The sequence below is a fragment of the Harpegnathos saltator genome, unplaced genomic scaffold (genome assembly GCF_003227715.2).
Source record: "Harpegnathos saltator strain DR-91 unplaced genomic scaffold, Hsal_v8.6 scaffold132, whole genome shotgun sequence".
In the NCBI taxonomy this organism is placed as follows: Eukaryota; Metazoa; Arthropoda; class Insecta; order Hymenoptera; family Formicidae; genus Harpegnathos; species Harpegnathos saltator.
In genome coordinates, this window is record NW_020229909.1 from 834,795 (window position 1) to 853,934 (window position 19,140).

Here is a 19,140-nt window from a genome sequence, read left to right on the forward strand (position 1 = left end):
GCGCTCGCACCTCGCCCTTCCTGCGCCGGGAGTGAGTCGCGGCGGCGCTCGCGCGCGCGCGCGCGCGCGCGCGGCGGGCTCGAGCAACTCGCGCGGCAGACAGAAACGGAATAGCCGTGCCGTGACATCCTGATAAAAGCAGGAAGGAGAAAACGCGGCGGACGGCGGAACACGACGGGGATGAAGGATTCCACGGGGTGTCGAGCAACGCGGGGACGGACCGTGGTCGCTCCGCCTATCGCACCGCCCACGCCGGTGGTTGTTGTTGCCTTCCGCTCCCTCGTCCTTCACCCTTCGCGCAGCTGGGACCTTCTCGCAGCTCGCCAGCAGGCAGCGCACACACGTCATCCTCACCAGCGGCGAACGGCGACGGTTGGAGGCGCCCCGGGGTCACCCGTGATCCGTCCGCGACCCATCGGCGATCGTCGGACTCGTCAATGTGGACATTAGGGACTGCCTCGGAAGTGATCCAAGCCGTGTATTTTGGGTGTCACCTCAGCCGAGGAATAGTGGGCCTGATTGGACCTCGCAGTGATTGAGGTCGATCGGCTGAGATTGCGAGATTGTGCAGCTGAGGACCGAGCGAGAGGATCGGAGGACGACGGCGGGGGATCGGTCGGAGCTGTCGAAGAAGGAACTCCTCGCGATCGGATGAGGATGATCGATCTCGATGATGTTTAGGCAACATCGGTCTCGGTTCAAAGTGATTCCTCAGGTTCGAGTCTTCGGTTCGTAATCGGTGGTCTCGTGAGTAGAATTGACAGCTCGAATCGCGGTGATTGCGAGTAAATGAACGATGAAGCGGGAGGAGCATCTCGACAGTAGTGTGGGCTGTTGGTGTCTATGAACATGGTGGACATGGAATGTGAATCGATCAGAGCGCGGCAACTGGGAATATGTCGATAATGCCGATGGACAATCAGGACGGTGTGAAGTTCAACACCGACGTTTCGGCTGCCGGGCTGCCTCGGATGCTCCATTCTCGCGATGAAGAGAACCAGAGACTCTTGAGCTCGGTGATGTCGGTCCGCGTCGCGATGTGTGCAATCTGAGATTGACCGCGACAGAATTGTGCAGTTACCGCGAACGGCATGCAGAACGCGTAGCGTGGCTGGTGGGAAGAGACTTTACGCGAAACTCGAACTGTAATCGATGTTGCACGTTTGACAACGAGTCGGAAATCGATGAAAGTGTTCGGGCTGGTAGGGAAGGAGTCGTGTTGTGAGCTGTGTTGCCGGGATCGAGATTAGACGGTGGCAACATTTTCACAATTCCTGTGAGTATGCACAACACAAGGAGCTAACAATTCGGTCTACGTACTTACTTAGAGCTTGTTAACAAACTAATACGAGCGCTTTACATTCTATCCGTGTCTCGCTTATGTCTCGCTAATCGTCACCAAAACTCTGCTCTGAATGAGAAACTTCTTAAGCAGTAATATGAAAATTTGCGATATATTGGTGAAAGAGGCGTTATCCGCGAAAGATTCAGTGTAATATACGTTGGAAATGTGTATTGTTGTCATTATTACTGTAAAAAGACACGCTGGTCGATTTTCACGATGAAGATCGTTATAACGATCGGACAATATTCCGCTTGCGACAGTGCAACGCGCTCGTGGACGCGCGCGTATGCGAAGATTAAGAAACGAAAGCTCATTAATCGCGAGGGATAAGATATGGGATCAAAGGCTCGGCGTAATTAAGCAGATTTCGTGGACGGATGAAACGAAGAGATTTCACTTTCCCGCATCCGGGTAGTACTAAATGGATTAAAACGCCGACGTCGTTGTCGCGTCCTGTTCCTTCGCGCTGAAAGCGCGATGTTATAACGCGCGATTATAAAACCCATACGACGAGAATGTGAACGGTTGAACGGTAAACAATTTATACGTAATTATCGAGTCGTTTCCTGCCGAAAGAGCGAGTAGTTTCAATTCTCGCGAGGTTTACTCCATCACTCACCTCAATTGTCACGATAGATTCGATAAGAACGCGATTGAAAGCGAATATAGAAATGTCACGATAGCATCACGAGGACGTCATCTTTCGGTATTATTTTCGTTAATGATAATCAGAATGAAAAAGCGTCAGAGAAAGAGAGAAGTTGAAAGAGAACGTAAAAGGAGCTCAGAGAAGTTCGAGGCGTAAGACGCGATGCGCAAACCTGAAAGGAAACAAACATCGCGGAGACGCACGACGCACAAATAAATGGTCTCCTTTAAACTCGGACAGCTCATTTTCGCCGCTGCAACTTCATCTGCCGCGACATTATCGCCTCATCCGCGGAATTGTGTAATAAGCAGCCGATATCATCTCTCTCACTTCGTCACTTCGCTTTCTTATCCGAACACCCGACCGATCCGGTTTACCCGCGAGACTACCCTGTCTCCGGGGAAGAAGACGACGAGGAAGAAGAAGCAGAAGAAGCGGAAGACGATATCGGCGCGAACAATACTCGTGATTAACCACGTCGCCCATCTGCGCTCTGCAAACACACACACACACACGGCGCGACCTGCCTCTTCATCTTCTCCCCTTGCTCCCTACGACTACTCGCCGATGTCGTTATTGCGCGCGATGTATCCTCCTAACGACGAAAAACATTTAGCATCCGGGAGTACCCCGCGGGAACAGTGGCACGGCGATCGTCACGAGGGGGCCGCGACAATTCGCGTGTTATACAGCGCGGGCATGCGGTAACCCGTAAACAACAAAACGCACGTTCGGAGCGGCAACGCGGCGCGGCGCGGCGGTGAGTGCCACTGGAAATTAACGAACAATTAGCCAGCCCCGTCCGTGTTTTATAAACATGGTGCTCCCATCGACGGCCATTATTTTCGAGGATTCGCTCGCCTGCCTGCCTGCCTGCCTGCCTGCCTGCCTGCCTGCCTGCCTACCTAGTGCGAGCGACTGCCTTCATGTTCGAGCGTGTCCGAAGTATCCGTGTATTCGAGCGGGTACTTAGGGCTTTCGAGCACCGCGCCACGCAGAGGGCACAGGGGCGGGGGCTCACGAGGGGTTCTTGTAGTGTTTCGTTGCGCTTAAAAGCGCGGGGGGTTGCGGAGCGGCGCGGAAGGCGAGGCTGCTTTGGTGTTGCAGCCTCTTCAAACCTCGTGCAAACACTCCGGAGCGGAGCGTTCGCCTGGTACGGCGATTAATATCCCAATAAGGCCTCGTTCACCGAGCTCACTCGACCGCGCAGCTTCGTTGTTTATTCATTGTATCGCCTCTCCTCACCCGCGGGATAAACTGCCTCGATGGCCGGCCGTCGCGGACGGCGCGTTTTGATTCCTTGTTTTCGAACAAGGAGTTTCCTCCTCCGAGCGAAGATTGGAAAATGGCTTGCGCATCGTGTTGCATGATCGGCGTTTACGCCGAGCGAAAGAAGAAGCGAGATTTCGTCTTATCGAGGCGTTATATCAACGAAAGTGTTGACAATAATCAACGGTATAAAATATTAACAACGGTCAACACACTCGGACGGGCGATCTTTCATCACGTACGTGTGTGTGACTTCATTTTTGTCGTAATAATAACAACGATCTCTAATCGCAATATTATAATCAAATGGTAGATTTACAAGTCGATGTGCAAGGAGAATATTCGCCTCTTCCTTAGATGCGACCTAAAACATTCCCCCGTTCTGTAAGACAAATATTTGTCCGCGTATGTGCGACTGACAAAATGTTTAAACCAATTTGGGATAATGATTCAGAGAGTGTGGTTTGCGCGCGTGTGCGTTTCACGAGTGTTGTTTGAGAGAGAGAGAGAGAAAGAGAGAGAGAGAGAGAGAGAGAGAGAGAGAGAGAGAGAGAGAGAGAGAGAGAGAGAAAGAAGGCGACTCTTCTGGTTCTCTTATTTCTTCGAAAGTAACGGAAACATGTCACGGAGAAGCTTCTTATATCGCGCGATGACTAGGCTCGTTTCCGCGACGCGATGGTGCGCGATTTCGGTCTTTGTTACGGGCGCACGTCAAATTTGTCATCGGATATTACGAGCGCACCTGACGAATCTACAACGGCCGAGTAGCCGAGTTTAACGCGCGCGATTAGCATATTTATCGGGCGCGCTGTATCATTTCGCTCGTCGGTGTTAAAACGGGGCGACACGCTGCGACGTTAATTGCCGGCGCTGAGATATGACCAGTTCGGACCGAAAAAACTTGATATCGCTTTATTGGTCAATCCGCCCAATTATGCTCGACGCGTGTTAGAGGGTTCACTTTTATTTTACGCGAGTTTTATTGCGATGTAAGCGGAGTGAAATTTCGCGCTCGCGCGGAAGACCATTTAATTAACGGGCGAATATCCGCCCCGTCGGGCGTAAATTCGCCGGTTGCGCGACGGCCGGCTGTCCTCTCGGAAATTGGACAATTTAAGGAGGAAAATTGGACGGATTGGACGCTCGACGAGGAGACGGTACTTCGAATAATAGCTTTCTTTCCCGCCGGTATAAGGCTCCAAGATTGATGTAAAAAAAGAAAACCCCGGGAACCTCGGATAGATAGGCGAGACGTTCAGAAATTTCATCGAGTGCCTGAGTGCAATAAGAATGATAGTGGACTGTCGAACCACTCGACCAGCGGTCCCTTCGAATTTCGGGAGTAATTGTACATAGTTTTCCGACGTGGCGAGATAATGAGCGAGGATCGTTCCGCTCGAAGAAACGAAACAATGGATACACCGAGGAGCGACACACTGTTATGTAAGCCGCAAGTAAAAGAAAAAGAAGACAGATTGTTCAGTTTCACCCCCACGTTGCTCATGTGCAACGGAAGAGAGCGCGAGAACGTCCTCGAATTCAATGGGACCGCCGCGACTTCCTTTCTCGCTTTATTTTCCCCGGCGTGGAGTCTCGGGCATTATTACGCTACTTGATTTCGCATCGAGCCAGCTGTCTCCGATTATTCGCTATAGAAATTTCGGGGATTCCGGTTCAAAGGGGACCCTGGCATCCTCCGCTAATATTTGAGGAGGCCCCGCAGTCTTGGGTCTTACCGGACGTTGCGCGGGCTTTCTCGTTCTGCGCTCATCCTCGAGCCCTTTTCTCGACGAATAGACACTTCTCGATTATGCAGTCGCAGGCTGCGTCATATTGTACGGCGATTTTTACAGGCTTAAGCGAGGATACTCGTCACTTGTCGTAAGATTCGATGGACTTTTGCGTTCCGCTGAGACCTCTTCTCTCTCTCTCTCTCTCTCCTCTCTCTCCCTCTCTCTCTCTCTCTCTCTCTCTCTCCTTCCACCACCACCCTGAGAATAAAGATAAAACTTTAACACCTATCGTTCGGATCACGCGAAGGCTTTAGTTATATCCAATTAACGTTATTAACGCAGTTAATATATCGCGTCTCTCGATCTTGCGAAATTGATGAGGTAACGCGCTTTGCTGATTAGTGATATCCCCGGTTCGGAGAATTCGTCCTCCGACGGCGCCGCCCCTCGCGAAATGCCTTTTCATCGAGTGATCCCATGAGAAACGATGCGGTGAGACGAAGCTCGGGGGGATCACGCGAGCCGGAAGAGTAAACCCGAAGTATTCTAAGTATCCGGGCGGCAGGGACACCGAATCGCGCGCGCGTTGCCCGCGCGGAGTTTGAGGTTCGCGGTTTAAGTTTTCTACAACTACGCCTTCCCACCGTGTATATTCCCGGCTCGTCTTCACCCAACACTTCGCTTCGCACCGGGAGAACCCTGGCGAGATGGTTGGCTCGATAACGCTCCCGGAACCGGGATTTTTCTTCCTCAATCGTGCTTACCGCTCGTTATTAAAACGCAGTTTAGATCGAACGTGGACTTTGCTTCGCGTGGACATGTCTCTCATTTTTTTCCCCCCGACGACAATCGCGTTACTGTAACGCGGTGACAAAATAACCGACAATTTTCACAACTGTCGAAACTTATCCCGAGCGTGTCGGTGACTCCCGTTGTTTCATGCGCATCAACACATTCCACGTGGTGGCAAATGTGTCACCACGACGATAACGCACTCCGCACCTTCCGCTCGATATCTCCGTTAAGAGGAGGTGGAAAGAAGCGCGGTGGGACGAAGCGTGTGATAAGCGATTAACGATTAGTGGAACTAATTAGCGCATGCCCCGAGATCCCGGCCGGATCTGAAAGCGTACACCACACCAGATTCTCGAATCGCTAATCGCTTATTAAGAGCTCCGTTCTGCTGAACGCGAGCGTTTATCGCGGGTCATCGGTGACCCGCGTGGCGTGAACGGCGAGTCATGTAAAAGAATTGCCGCAGCGCGGCACGGGGAGCATTTCATGCGCACTCTCTGCGAATTTCTGATACTCGTGCCGCGGAGAAAGAGAAGTCCGTCGTTCCGACGGACCAAGTAGACTGGATTCTCACCGTCCGTCTACACGCCGTCGATCCTCCGGCAGATTTCTTTTCTCTGAATAAGAACGACTGAGAGACAAGACGAGTATTCCGTAACGTGAATATCCCAATGCAGAAACATTTAGGGACGTTTATACAGGACGGATTCGCAGAGTCCGTCTGCCACCGCCTGGACGAATAACCGACGTCAGCAGCGCGCGTTCTTCGGCGGCCGCGGAAGAAGGAATCATCGCCTCGAGGTCGCAATGCTGTAAATTCAGTGGATGCGCGAAACGGTCTTTAAGCTCGTACTGTTTGAAGCTATCCGTGACTTAGAGGGACCACCCCATTAAGCCCGCTCGCCTCCCTACGAGGCCGTCGTCTCGAGTCAAGGATCAGCGAGATGGTTAGCGAGATAACACACTCGCATCGCTACAACGCTCCCGAGCGGCGGGTGGCTGTCGGTTGTACGGTGGCATGGGCGCGCGTGTGTGGGTGGACACACACACACACACACACACACACACACATGCGACTTGTCTGTGAGGCGTGTGTGCGTGACGGAGTCGAGGATGGGGCCGAAGGTGGTTGGTATCTTGTTGGAGGGCGAGAAATACGAGCCGGCAAGCGAGGCTCTTCCAACAGCTTGCGTGCGCGATCGAATCGAGAGGAAGCGGGCGAAAGACAGGGAGGCGGAGAGCCGGCGAGTGTGCGAGAAGGACGGAGCAGCCGGGGGTTGCTTCGCCTGTTCGCACCCCCTTCTCGCTGTGCTCTTTAAAAAATTAGCTTCTTCTCCGCGCGAGCGTTACCCGCCGACACCGCTTTATCGCGCGCGGCTCGACTTGGCTCGCACAGTGACGGCTTCAAGCAGCGAGCGAGAGGGATATCTCTTCGGGGTGCATAGTTCAAAGGCAGTGTAACAGCACTTTGTGCATTAAGTAATTCATACGGCGGCTCGAAAAATCGCGCGTCTTCTCTGAGACGTTACCGGACGTTACCGGATGGCGGGTGTCTCGATGCCGAGAAGGTTGTCCGTGTAGGCGAAGAGCTCTTTCTATCGAAGTGACGGATACCTTCCAGCGTATCCAGAAAGTTTAATCTTCTACTCGCTAATCCATCAGGCCAATCGCGGCGGAATCTCCTTATCGCCAGTTATGATAATCTTTTGCCGGCTCGAGTCATTTGAAATTCCAAATTTGGCAGAAAAAACTCACTTGCACTCAGGTACTTTTCATTTATTAGCCCCGGAACACCCTGTAGAAAAGCTGCCCTGACACGGTGCAATACGGAGTTACGTGGAGGAGGAAGTGGTACATTAATTCCGAGTTACCCCTCGAATATTCTACCACCCCCGTGCGTGTGTGCAACACACAGCCGCACTAAGACCACCGTGCGGCAGTTAGCCCGCGGTGTTTCGGACGGCCGGTAATTTGTACGGAGATATACGATAGACAATAACACCAGTAAGGGGACAGCAGCGCCGACTAATTTGTTTATCATAAGTTTATCTTGATTTATCGCCGCACCCTCATCCCCCCCCGTGTCGCCGTGTTTCGTAACGCCAATCGCGACTTTTGTTCGTCTCTCTCTCTCTCTCTCTCTCTCTCTCTCTCTCTCTCTCTCTCTCTCTCTCTCAATGTTAACTCGTGGTGAATAAATTTCGACCTCCCTCCTCCCTCTTCTTCCTCCGTCGCTTCGCCAAAAAAAAGAAAACCTGCCACAGACCTGCCCATAATCGCAGGGTTGATCACCCTTTCGCGCGCACGAGCGATATGCGCAAATATTTCTATTCCGCGACCTTTGGCGCAGGATTCGCATACCGGAAATAACGCGCGAACGCGATACCGCGGCGTATTGTCCGACCAATCGAATTTCGAGTGGTACCTCGACATTTCATAATAATTCCATGTACAATATTTCCAGTGGAATGCTGAAAAATTTATTAACTCGGCTCGCGTGCGCGCGCGCACGTGCGCGTATTACAACGGGAAAAGCGTGTATAGCGCTCGCGCTTGCTCGACTTTGTGTAAAATAAATTATCGATTTTATCGACCGCGGCGACCAGGCGCGAGAGTGATATTACAATCTCGCCCTGGTTGCGCGAGAGTAAAACACGATGCTATCACGGACGTGGCGCGGATCCGCCGGAAATGATCGGACGCCTGAACTCGGGGAAAGTAAAACGCGACTGTTCGCACGTATTAATGACGTGAGGATGGAGCAGGCGTATCAGAGGAGTGTCCAGTCACGCTATGGAAATTATGACGTATTACACGATTGCCTTTTCAACGCTGCGCGCGGCCTGCTCATGCCGTGACTAATAAGTAGACATAACGCAATTTAACGCGCATTAAGAGGCGCCTCGGTACACGACGGTGAAAAGAATTTGAACGATGCGATTCGGAAGCAGCCACTCACTCGGAACACAGCGATGAATCATCTGCGTATCGGTAGGTCCGTCACGTAAACTGATTTCAAATGAAAGGAAACTCTTGCGGGTCGCGAGGAGACAATCGACGAATAAATACCTCACGCGGCTAGTCGACTGAACGGACGGAACACACCGTGTTCTGAGCGGTATTGGTCGTTGACTTTCGCACATGCGCGCTGAGTAAGTTGAATTTATTATCGGTGACTTTTTGACAATGTTAATTATCAGGCGATAACGCTGGGGAGGGGATTTATCAAACACACACACACACACACACACACACACATATATATATATATATATATATATACATGTTCCAGGGAATTTTATGTTAATATCATTTTGCTCTTATACGAGAGTAATATTTCAGGTGATATCAACGTAGCGGCATCTCTCCTCGCGGCGTCGCGTCGTATACAAATTGCACTCGCGCAAATTAAACGCTCGCTCATAATTAAGCGATAGATCGCGACGGTGATGGCTCACGTAATAAATAATTATAGATGTGTGTATGCGTATTAACGTGTTTGTACGTAATAACTCCCGTCCTCGTTAGAAGGCGTGCTCATTACGCATTTAGATAGGATCGTAATGCGGCGAGGAGATGAAAATATAATTATCCGACGGCCGGGTTTTATATTGCGGGGGACGGTCGCATCGTGCGCGGGAGATACGCGCGCGCGCGCGCGCGCGCGTGCAACAAGCCAGGTCATCCTCTTGTGGGCTTGCACGTGAAAAATTAAAGTGGCAAATTGGTGACACGACCTGTGCACGAAGCGAACGGACGAACGTTCGCATACGCGTCGCGAACCGAACGTTCGTTCCGTTCCGTGTTGCCGCGACCGGTTTAGTGTGCGTTAATTCTCCAAGCGGTCAGTTAATTAAAGTAATCGAGATAGTACCGGGGCACTCGGTAATTAGTAGCTACGGCTAACCCGATAATGCGATCTCGGAATCGGCTTGCGCGCTCCACCAGCGTGGCGAGACTTGACACGATATTTCGCGCGGGTACTTTCAAGGAGATAGAGATAGAACAGAATAAGGGAACGCAGACAAGGTCGTGTATACGCGAGGAAATTGTTTCGTTCTCTCTCCCTCCTTCTCTCTCTCTCTCTCTCTCTCTCTCTCTCTCTCTCTCTCTCTCTCTCTCTCTTCTACTCTCTTTCGCGTGAGGTTTCTGTCGCGAGACTGTGAATTTTCGCGAATGTTTGGAAGTACAAGTTTTTTCTTCTGCTTTTTCTCTGCACGCGTATTCATTTGACGTTCAGCGCTTTTGGCCTAAATGGTTTCCGAGCTATCGTTATGTTTTCACAGCGGAAAGTATTTTTCGACGACACACACATGCTCTCTCTCTCTCTCTCTCTTTTCTCTCTCTCTCTCTCTCTCTCTCTCTCTCTTTTTTTCTCTCTCCTTTTCTGTCTCTCGACTATCATTTCACCGATGTTTCGGCTGTCGATTCGTTGATCTTCATCGACAATTTAACAGCGGAATTTAGCGAATAACATTCGCGAATGAATTACTTGAACGATGTGTTAATTTCCACATAATGAATGCGTCGATCTGGGCTGATAATTATTCATTATCTTCTCATCAGAAGCGCAAGCTCGCTGTCACCGCGATCAGTCAGCGATAATCAGTCGACTAAACTGTCGATAATCTATGCGGACAAATCGATATTGACGCGAATGAAATTCGCGCGGATCGGTTAGCGTCGTGTTTTTTGTCTTAATATAATTTGCATAGCTCGTAGTTGCTAATACGCTATCACTTTCCGTGTTCACGGTGGGTAAAGCGTTTCAAATTCACGGGAGCGTTGTGGCTGGCATACGTAGAACGAAAGAGAGATGCCCAAACACCGGAAGTTCATGCTTATTCACTGAGCACCAAAAGGGCGACCGGGTATAATTTACGTATAAATTAAGCGGAATGAATCAACGGCAGGCGATTAATCGCAATGGCTCACTCGTGATAATAATAATGCTCGTTCGCTTGTTTACGAACGTTAAGCGAATACATTACCTATTTTATTATCCGGCCACGTGGACACTACATCTATTATTTCCACTTCCTCGCGCGCGATGCTTGGCCCCACTCTTGGTACAAATATTTCCTCCGCCTTGATACGCGTGTGATAAACTTGACCATGTTAATTATAATGTCGCCTACTGAAAGTCCAATTCCGTGAAGAGATTGAAGATTCACTGAGCGCGTTATGTTGCTGTCGGATGACAGGTGGCGATTATCATACTTCTGATTAAATTATTGATAAAGTTGCTAGAATAATCGGTCGTGAACATCTGAATAAAATGATCGCTAGGGAAGTGTTAAGATAGAAAAGAAAAGGTATATATATATATATATAAATCATACTTCTGATTAAATTATTGATAAAGTTGCGAGAATAATGGTCGTGGACACCTGAATAAAATGATCGCTAGGGAAGAGTTTGTGCAAGTGTTAAGATCGAGATAAAAAAAGGTACATATATAGTAAATCTCCTCTACGAGAGTAGAACAGTTTAGCGAAAAAAAAAAAATGATCTATCTCGTGAAATAAATTTTCGATGAACTTTCACGACGACATCGTGCGTAATTTCGGAAGATAAAACTCGTTTTTTTCATCAAAATTGCCTCATAGTATAGTAGGGAGACATTGTAATCGCATGACGGCAATTAGCGAAGCTCGTTCGTAAGCAAATACGAAATTGCCGCTGTAATGTGTAGCTCACGTAAAAACGATATCGATGAAAACCGTGAGAAGTGGTGCCTCTCATGAAAACGCGATTCCCATACTTTGTGTTGGCCAAAGTAGCGCGCACCACGAAGGGGGAAGAGAATGGAGCGATGTGAGGGTAGGCGGATTGCACGAAGTAAACAGGCCGTGAAATTACCTTTTAAATATTAGATTATGATTAAATGTGTACCTACCTCCGAGGCACTAAATGTTCAGCGCCGCCCTCCGCGCAACTCATAAAGCCAATGGGGGTGGCTTATGGTGGATGAGTCTCGAACACCTCTCTCGAGCTTATATCGAGATATCAATCAGCTCTTGGCATCAGATAAGATTGACTGCTCAGGAACTGAGTGCTTTTCAAAACCCGGATGAGGTCCCTCGTGTCTTGCCAGACTATCAAGCATCGGGATTTTTGCGTACCTCGTAAAAATGGCAAGTGGAAGAGCTACGTGCCTGAAAGTAAAACATGATCTTCATAGTTTAAAAAAGCATCAGTGCAAACATTATATTGCATGTCTGTTTGGGTCGAGAAAAAAATACTTTTATATCTCTCACGTACAAAAGTACTCTGTGCAAGTGCAAGTTCGTCCTGAAATCTGAAAAATCGCATTACGCGACACAAACGTGCATTACAACGAAGACGAAGTATTTCCAAAACGTGCGGAAAAATATTTCCAACCGGAGGGGGGGACCAGCAACTTAATCAATCCATTCGTCCTTATTTTACTTACCGATGCTCGCTCTTCCTCTACTATTCGCTCATAGGCATCGCTCACTCGCGCACCGCGCTCCGGCAACTGCCACGACTTTGGCGAAGAATTCGCCCGTCGTCTGGCTTGTGTGAAACGTCATAAACATCCCCGTAACTGCGGTAACGACGTCTCCGGCACATCGATCGGTAATCTTACCCGCCGCGCGCGGTGGCTATACTCAATATTCTACGATGCCCCACATGCATTGCGCCTCATCGCGCACACGTAAATTGTAACAACATTGTTCAGCTTTGTTGACACCTAATTGGTATCGTTAACGCGCACCGGCTCGTAAACGTTCTTCGTAGCGGCACCTTCGCCGATAAATTTCCCTGCACTCCCCCGTTAAAGGACTTAAAGGCCCGAAGGCTGCCGAAGGCGTGTGCACGCGGACTCAGGCCGTAAAGACGGCCGTGATGGGCAGGTGTTTATATCCGGCTTCTCGCGCGACCGGTGGCCGCCGTTCCGCGTCCGTCCGTCCGTCCGTCCGTCCGTCCGTCCGTCCGTCCTTCCGTCCGTCCATCCGTCCGTCCGCGCGCATACGATATGCATACATATGCATAAAAAGAACGTAATGCCCAGTGGGCATTGTACGCCCCCGCTTGCCTCCGTTGGTCGAAAACTTTCCGGCGACGTAAGCATATGCATTGCTCACTTAACAAGATTGATATAACGAGATATACCGGGCGCGATGGCGCGACGTGGCGGGTGTGGGTGTACGCGCGCGCGCGCGAGCGCGCGCGAGCGCGCGAGCGCCCGGCTGTGCGTGTACATCCGCAATTACGCGCAACGGAGGATACGTAACAGATAATTAATGCAAACGAGGGGCTGCCCGGGAAATTTCGGCCTCGCCGGACCTGTCGGAAAGGTGCGAAGTGGCTCGGAAAAATATTTACGACGCCGCCGATGCGACGCGTTTCCGTGGGAACCGCGGCGCTGTGGATCCGATCGCGCGTAGATTACAAGAGAGGACGAGAGAGAGAGAGAGAGAGAGAGAGAGAGAGAGAGAGAGAGAGAGGCGACAAGATTACGAGAGAGGACGAAATGACTGCGTAATTTACGCGGTCCGCTGCGCGGCCGCAGCTCCGGAGTCTCGAGTCTTTCGCTCGACGATTCGATCGTCTGCGGAGAGGCTTCGAAAAGACGGGCAAGACGTTTCGTCGGAAACGCTCTCTTATATCCGTCGCGAGCGGCAGCCGGAGGTGGTGCTCCGTGTGTTGTCTAAATAACACGAGAAACGTAAGTTTCACGCCGCGCTTGATGACGGTGCCCTCGTGTTGGCCGACAAGTAGCTCCGCATCCCGAAGTCTCTCCGCATCCCGCCATTCCGTTTGAGGGCGAACGAGAAGTTTGAAATCTCCGGGGAGAGTTTGCCGACTAAAACCAACCCCTGCCGGCTGCTCGAGGGGCTGCGCCACAATACAAGCAATAACACGTACCAACCCCTCTCCTCCTCCACCGCGCGGCCCGGCAAACTCACTGTCGCCTCGTGCACGCACCCTCTCTTACCTTAATCGATGAAGGATGATTTGGTCTTAAATAAACTTCTCACCTCCGCCGACGTAGACCACGTCCCCTTCTTCGACCCTCCGCCATTTATCACATAAATTGTCGAGTGGTCACTTTGATTATAGGCGTACCCTGCCGCTGCTTCTTGCATCCTCCTGTCGGGACTACAATCGAATCCGATGCTTCGGAGAACACAAACGTCGTTCGACGACGACCGAATTTTCCTTTCAAAAGCGAGATTCAAGTCGAGCAAAATTGCCATGCGAAAGAGAGAAAGAGAGAGAGAGAGAGAGAGAGAGAGAGAGAGAGAGAGAGAGAGAAAGAGGTGAAACTGAAATAATTTCGACAAGCCCGAAGACTGAAGGTACTTCTGAAGGCGCAAGCTTTGTAACATTATGAGAAAATATCATTCGAATTATACGTCACACAAAGAGAGATCTCGGCGAAAGGTCGGTGACTCCGTGCAACTTCTCGCATAAACAGATCCTGAAAACGAAGAAGGCCGAGCGCGCCTGGATCGTTAAGGGCATTAGAATACTCTTAAGACCCCCCCCAGGCACGCCTTTGCGGGGATCTCTCGAGACTGCAAGGAACCCTGAGAAACGGACAAAAGAGTACCGATCGAAGGAGGAGGAGTTGTAGCGCGAGGCGAGACGGTATTATTCCTCGGCGAACGGAAACGCATGGAAGGTACACCGACATCCGGCCACGTGTTCCCCGCCAAGGTGGACCAATGGAAGCTGCAACACCGAGGAAGGACCAACCTGGCGCGAGGCTCCAGGAGAAGACCCGGGGCGACTCGGGCGGCGGCACGCGCCACCGCTGCGCGCGACCGGGAATTATTCAAATGGAATTCACAAAACGAGCCAGCTGCCTTCGCTTCGGCTCGGATCCCAAATTGGGGGAACGACCGAGGAGCCATACGCCGTGCATAAGGCCTTTTTATGTCGCCCGCCAGCTCGTCCCCGCCCTCTATTTGCCCGACAATTTGACACCGATTTACGGCTTCGCCCGAGTCAAATCGCGGGTAAGCCTCGAAATATCTCGGCCGAATAATAAGGACGCCGAGACGCGCGCGACGGCGCTCATGGGAGCTCGCTTCTCTACCTATTAATTCGCTGGACGTGCGTCCAGTTTGCACGCGAGATCAAGTTCTCCTTCATTGATTAACTCGCAAAGCTCTTGACGAAAAGTGTAACATGTGGGAAATACCGTAAGTGGGAAAGACCGCGCGTGGTCATTGACATACAGAGAACCACAACCATCTTTGATCGTATTTTATAAATATTGTCTTGATTATTCCTAACGTTTCAACGATTGGAACCTATCGCAACAGCCAGGATCGTGTCTTCGACATACGTCGTGATTAATCTTGATCGCGGAGGTGTTCTCCTCCAAACGCACTTGTATCCGTAAATTGTCGTTTGTTTCTATCTTGCCGTCGAGACGCAAGAAAATTCGGAATTTCGCCGTCACGAGGAATACGATGTCGCGCGATTCATTCGACGGTTCCCTTCGCAGCACATCTCTCCGTTGAAATCATTTCCGCAAGATTTCTTCGCTGTTCCAGCCGACGACGTAGCCCGAGGGGTTAAATTGTGACATTTAACGTGTAATATCCTATATAATCTTGTATGAAAAGCGCCATGCAGTGGTTCGCGATAGAATAAAGCTACGTGGTAGGAGGGGTGGTTTCTCAGGGGCGGTTAGGAGGACGGTTAAAGGCATTGAGCCGTCCAAGCCACTCGCGAGAGTTCCGAGCTTCTGAGACCGACGGCAGAAACCCCCGGGGGTTGGGGGTGGCAGATGGCAGCCATCGGACCAGTTCTTTCCAGCACTTCGTCCCACCGGAATCGTCTCTTCGTCTGCTTACACCGAGAAAAGAGTGAGGGATTAAGAGTCCGGTAGACATCCGAGTGTCATCGCGGCGATAATAAACGTCTCTTGCGAAAGAATCTTTCGGAGACGATTGAGCTCCTCACGAGCGAGACGCGGAGGGCGGCCGATGGAAAGCTCGAATTTTACGAGGGTAGTCCCAGAAGTACCTGACCTGACCTATAGATAGCGGTTGTTGTTTGAAAAGAATGACTATGGTAGAGAGTACCAACCTTATAAAGCTTAAGTTTGAAGTTTGACGACGCTACGTTGTTTAGTATTTGTTTGGCAGCCATCAATAGTGAACGCTCTCAGTGAATTTGTAAACATGGAAAAAATTGGTCAAAGTTATGTGATACAATACTTTCATTTGAAAGGCCTCAGTCCAACCAGTATGAAAGCGGAGCTAGATTCTACTCCGGGGGAGTCTGCTCCTTCGTTTACAAGTACAGTAAAATATTGGGTGGCAGAGTTTAAACGAGGCCGTACGAGCTGCCAAGACGAACATCGCAGTGGTCGACCAAGTGAGGTCGCCACGCCAGAAACGGTGAAGAAAATCCACAAAATGGTATTGGATGACCGTCGCGACTGAAAGTGCGCGAGTTAGCAGACATGGTTAGCAGGCATTTCAAAAAGTGCTGCACATCGCATATTGACTGAAAATTTGGACATGAGAAAGCTGCGCGCAAGATGGATGCCGCGATTGGAACAAAAACAGCGTCGTGAGGATGTTTCAATCGAGTGTTTGGCGAAGTTTCGCAGCAATAAAACCGATTCATAACCATGGATGAAACATGGGTCCATCACTTCACACCTGAGACGAAGGAACAGTCAAAACAATGGACCGAGGTGGCTTGATGGCTATTTTGAGGAGCTCGACGATTCCCACTATAAACAGGGTATCGAAGCTATTGAACATCGCTGGGAAAAGTGTATTGAGCTAGAAGGAGACTATGTAGAAAAATAAAGATTTTTTTTTCCTAAATCCTTTGTGTTTTCCTTGTTAGGTCAGGTACTTCTGGGACTACCCTCGTACATGCGCGTCTACCCAAAATTCATTTCTGCGCCTTTCTATCGCTGCAAAGTCATTTCGGGTCATTACCCCTTTTCGCGGTGAGGAAGAAAACTCTAAATGTGCGCGACGCGCACGCACACACACACATCAAGGGAGATTTAGCAACGTCTATTTCTGGAATTGTTTCGTGTTAACCAACACTACGCGATATCACACAGCCGACGAAGGATATTCGACGTGAATAGCCGCACGCAAATATCGTCACGGCTATTGCTTCCTTATCAGATATCAGTTATGTGCTCGATTTGGGGTGCGTGCAGCCTATTACGTCGGCGATCCATTGATAAGCACGTCAAATCCGCCAGCAACACACTCCTCGGCAACTAAGCCGCTATTGAGGGTCCCCACGACTACTCGAATCGATCATCGAACACCTTCCGAGATTGAAGTATCCTCGATTCAGCCTGTCTTAGAACGCGTCCCGACCACTCGCCTTTTATCCTTTCGTCCGTCACGGAAATGAAGAATTACAAGCAGCGCCGTGAGCCCTCGTGTTTTGCACGACCGAGCAATCAAAGTCGCGATGGAAACTCCTTTCAATTCACAGTGGCACGTAACAATGGGACAATCTAGAATTTCACTCATCGCGTTTCATCGCGTGTAATATTACGGATCATTTTTTTTCTTTTCCTCTTTACCTTGAAGAAATCCCAGAAGTCGTTGACACAAGACACAAATTTTTCGACTCATCGACTTAATTAAGTATTCTCAATTTGCTCCGACGCCGGTACACCTTTCGAGAGCGCTAAGCCCGCTTTTCTTAGACACCCTCTCGAGCGCGGCTCCGTGCGCCGAAAACGTTGCTTGTCCTCTGCAGACTGCACATCGTCTCCCGATGAACAACAATCCGCCGGTGGCAGCCGGCACGCGCCACTCAAGGAGCTCTCTATTCATCTCACCATGATTGCCGAAGACGCGTATAAGTATACCGCGCGAGGCAAATGGCACGCGAGACTTCCGCCACCGGTCCAGCTCACCTTTGCAACGTCCCCCGTGGTCGGGTATCGGGTTCTGCTTCTATTCTTTCTTCGAGAATCGAGATCGCGATTGAATGGCGAGAGCGGAAGCGGCGCGGACTCCTAGACGCACGCCCCCGTGCGCGTTTTTGTGCGCGCGCGTACGAGAGAAACCCTTTCTCGCCGTTTATTGTCTCAGTTTATTGTCTCGCCGGCTCGGCGAGAATGACTGGATACGCGGCGGCAAGAAGAAGGAGGTTCCTCTCTCCGATTTTTTTCTTTTTCTTTTTTGGAACGTTTGGTGAAACTTGCACGTTAAACCGAAAATACGATTCTCACGACATCCGTCGAAAGGCGACGATAGCCGGAAATTTGTAAATTCCTCGCTTTTGTATCGCAACATTCATCGGTATTCCTCGATCACGTCTGTAAAGAAAAAAAAAAAATTGACAAAGGGAACTGAGATTCCTGTCCGCCCCGCCTTTCAGACGAATAACGAGGACTCAGCCTTAACGATCCCTCGCAATCCGGCCGCGCTCGCGCGTGTCGCGTTATTCGCGGCATCGCGATAATTTCCAATTCCGGCCTCGTCCGCTGGCCCGGAGGCCCTCGGCGAGTCGAACGTGACGAAAACGGCCGCCGTAGGGTGGTCTGAATGGGCCACCAAGTGACAATGGCGGCGCAATTGTTTCCCTGACTTTTATCCCACTCATTATTCGGCGCGACTATTATATGATCGTCATAGCGGCGATCGCGTCGTTATGGGAGGCCGCGACGCGGTCTCGAGTTACCGTCGCGCTGGGCCATTGTGTGCCGGAGCGGAGACGCGGAACACGCGCGAAGCCGAAAATACGAAGCGAGCGCGACGGCGCAGCGTGACACGGCGCGGCGCGGCGCGGCGCGGCGCGGCGCGGCACGGCGTTCACATGCGTCAGCGACCGGCACGTGTACGGTTTCGCGCTTAAACGGTTCTTGTCAGAATGTACGTATGTATCTCCGTCCGAGCGAACGGAGCGCGAGCTGGACAGGGCAGGCGGCGGCAGGGAGAGAGAGAGAGAGAGAGAGAGGTCGCGGGCGCAATTAGTCGCTCCGCAGCCCACGGCTGGTTTGCGTTTATGACTTTGCGACTTTGCGACTTGCGCGTGGATCGATCGACGCCGCTGCGACGAATTTGGCGCGTATCTCTCAGCGGATCAACGGCGACCCGAATTTACACGCAGACGTTATCGTCGGAGGCGGGATTATGACGAGACATTGACGACGCATATTTCGTGCGATGAAATTCAAGGTGTTGATATTATCGGCCGAGGGGGACTGATAACTATCACGCGCGTGTCGTAAAATCCAGAACGAAGGAGACACGCGACACTGCGTCTAAACTGACAATGAGATCAAAGGATGCTCAACGCATTTGGGTATCATGACGGTCACCTGCATGACCGTCATTGTGATACAACCAGACTCATCAAGTTACGCG

General features: G+C 50.8%; 1 protein-coding gene across 2 annotated transcripts in view; it reads left to right on the forward strand.

Moving 5' to 3' along the window:
- The first annotated feature begins 152 nt into the window (after positions 1–152).
- LOC105188878 (fez family zinc finger protein erm) overlaps positions 153–19,140 on the forward strand; it is a 29,898-nt gene continuing 10,910 nt past the window's right edge. The window contains exons 1-2 of one of the 2 annotated variants that reach the window (XM_025307943.1): positions 153–1,276; positions 13,883–14,784. The gene's annotated coding sequence lies outside the window, so the exon portion shown is untranslated. The remainder of the gene's footprint in view (positions 1,277–13,882; positions 14,785–19,140) is intronic. The other variant, XM_025307942.1, reaches the window with a different exon arrangement.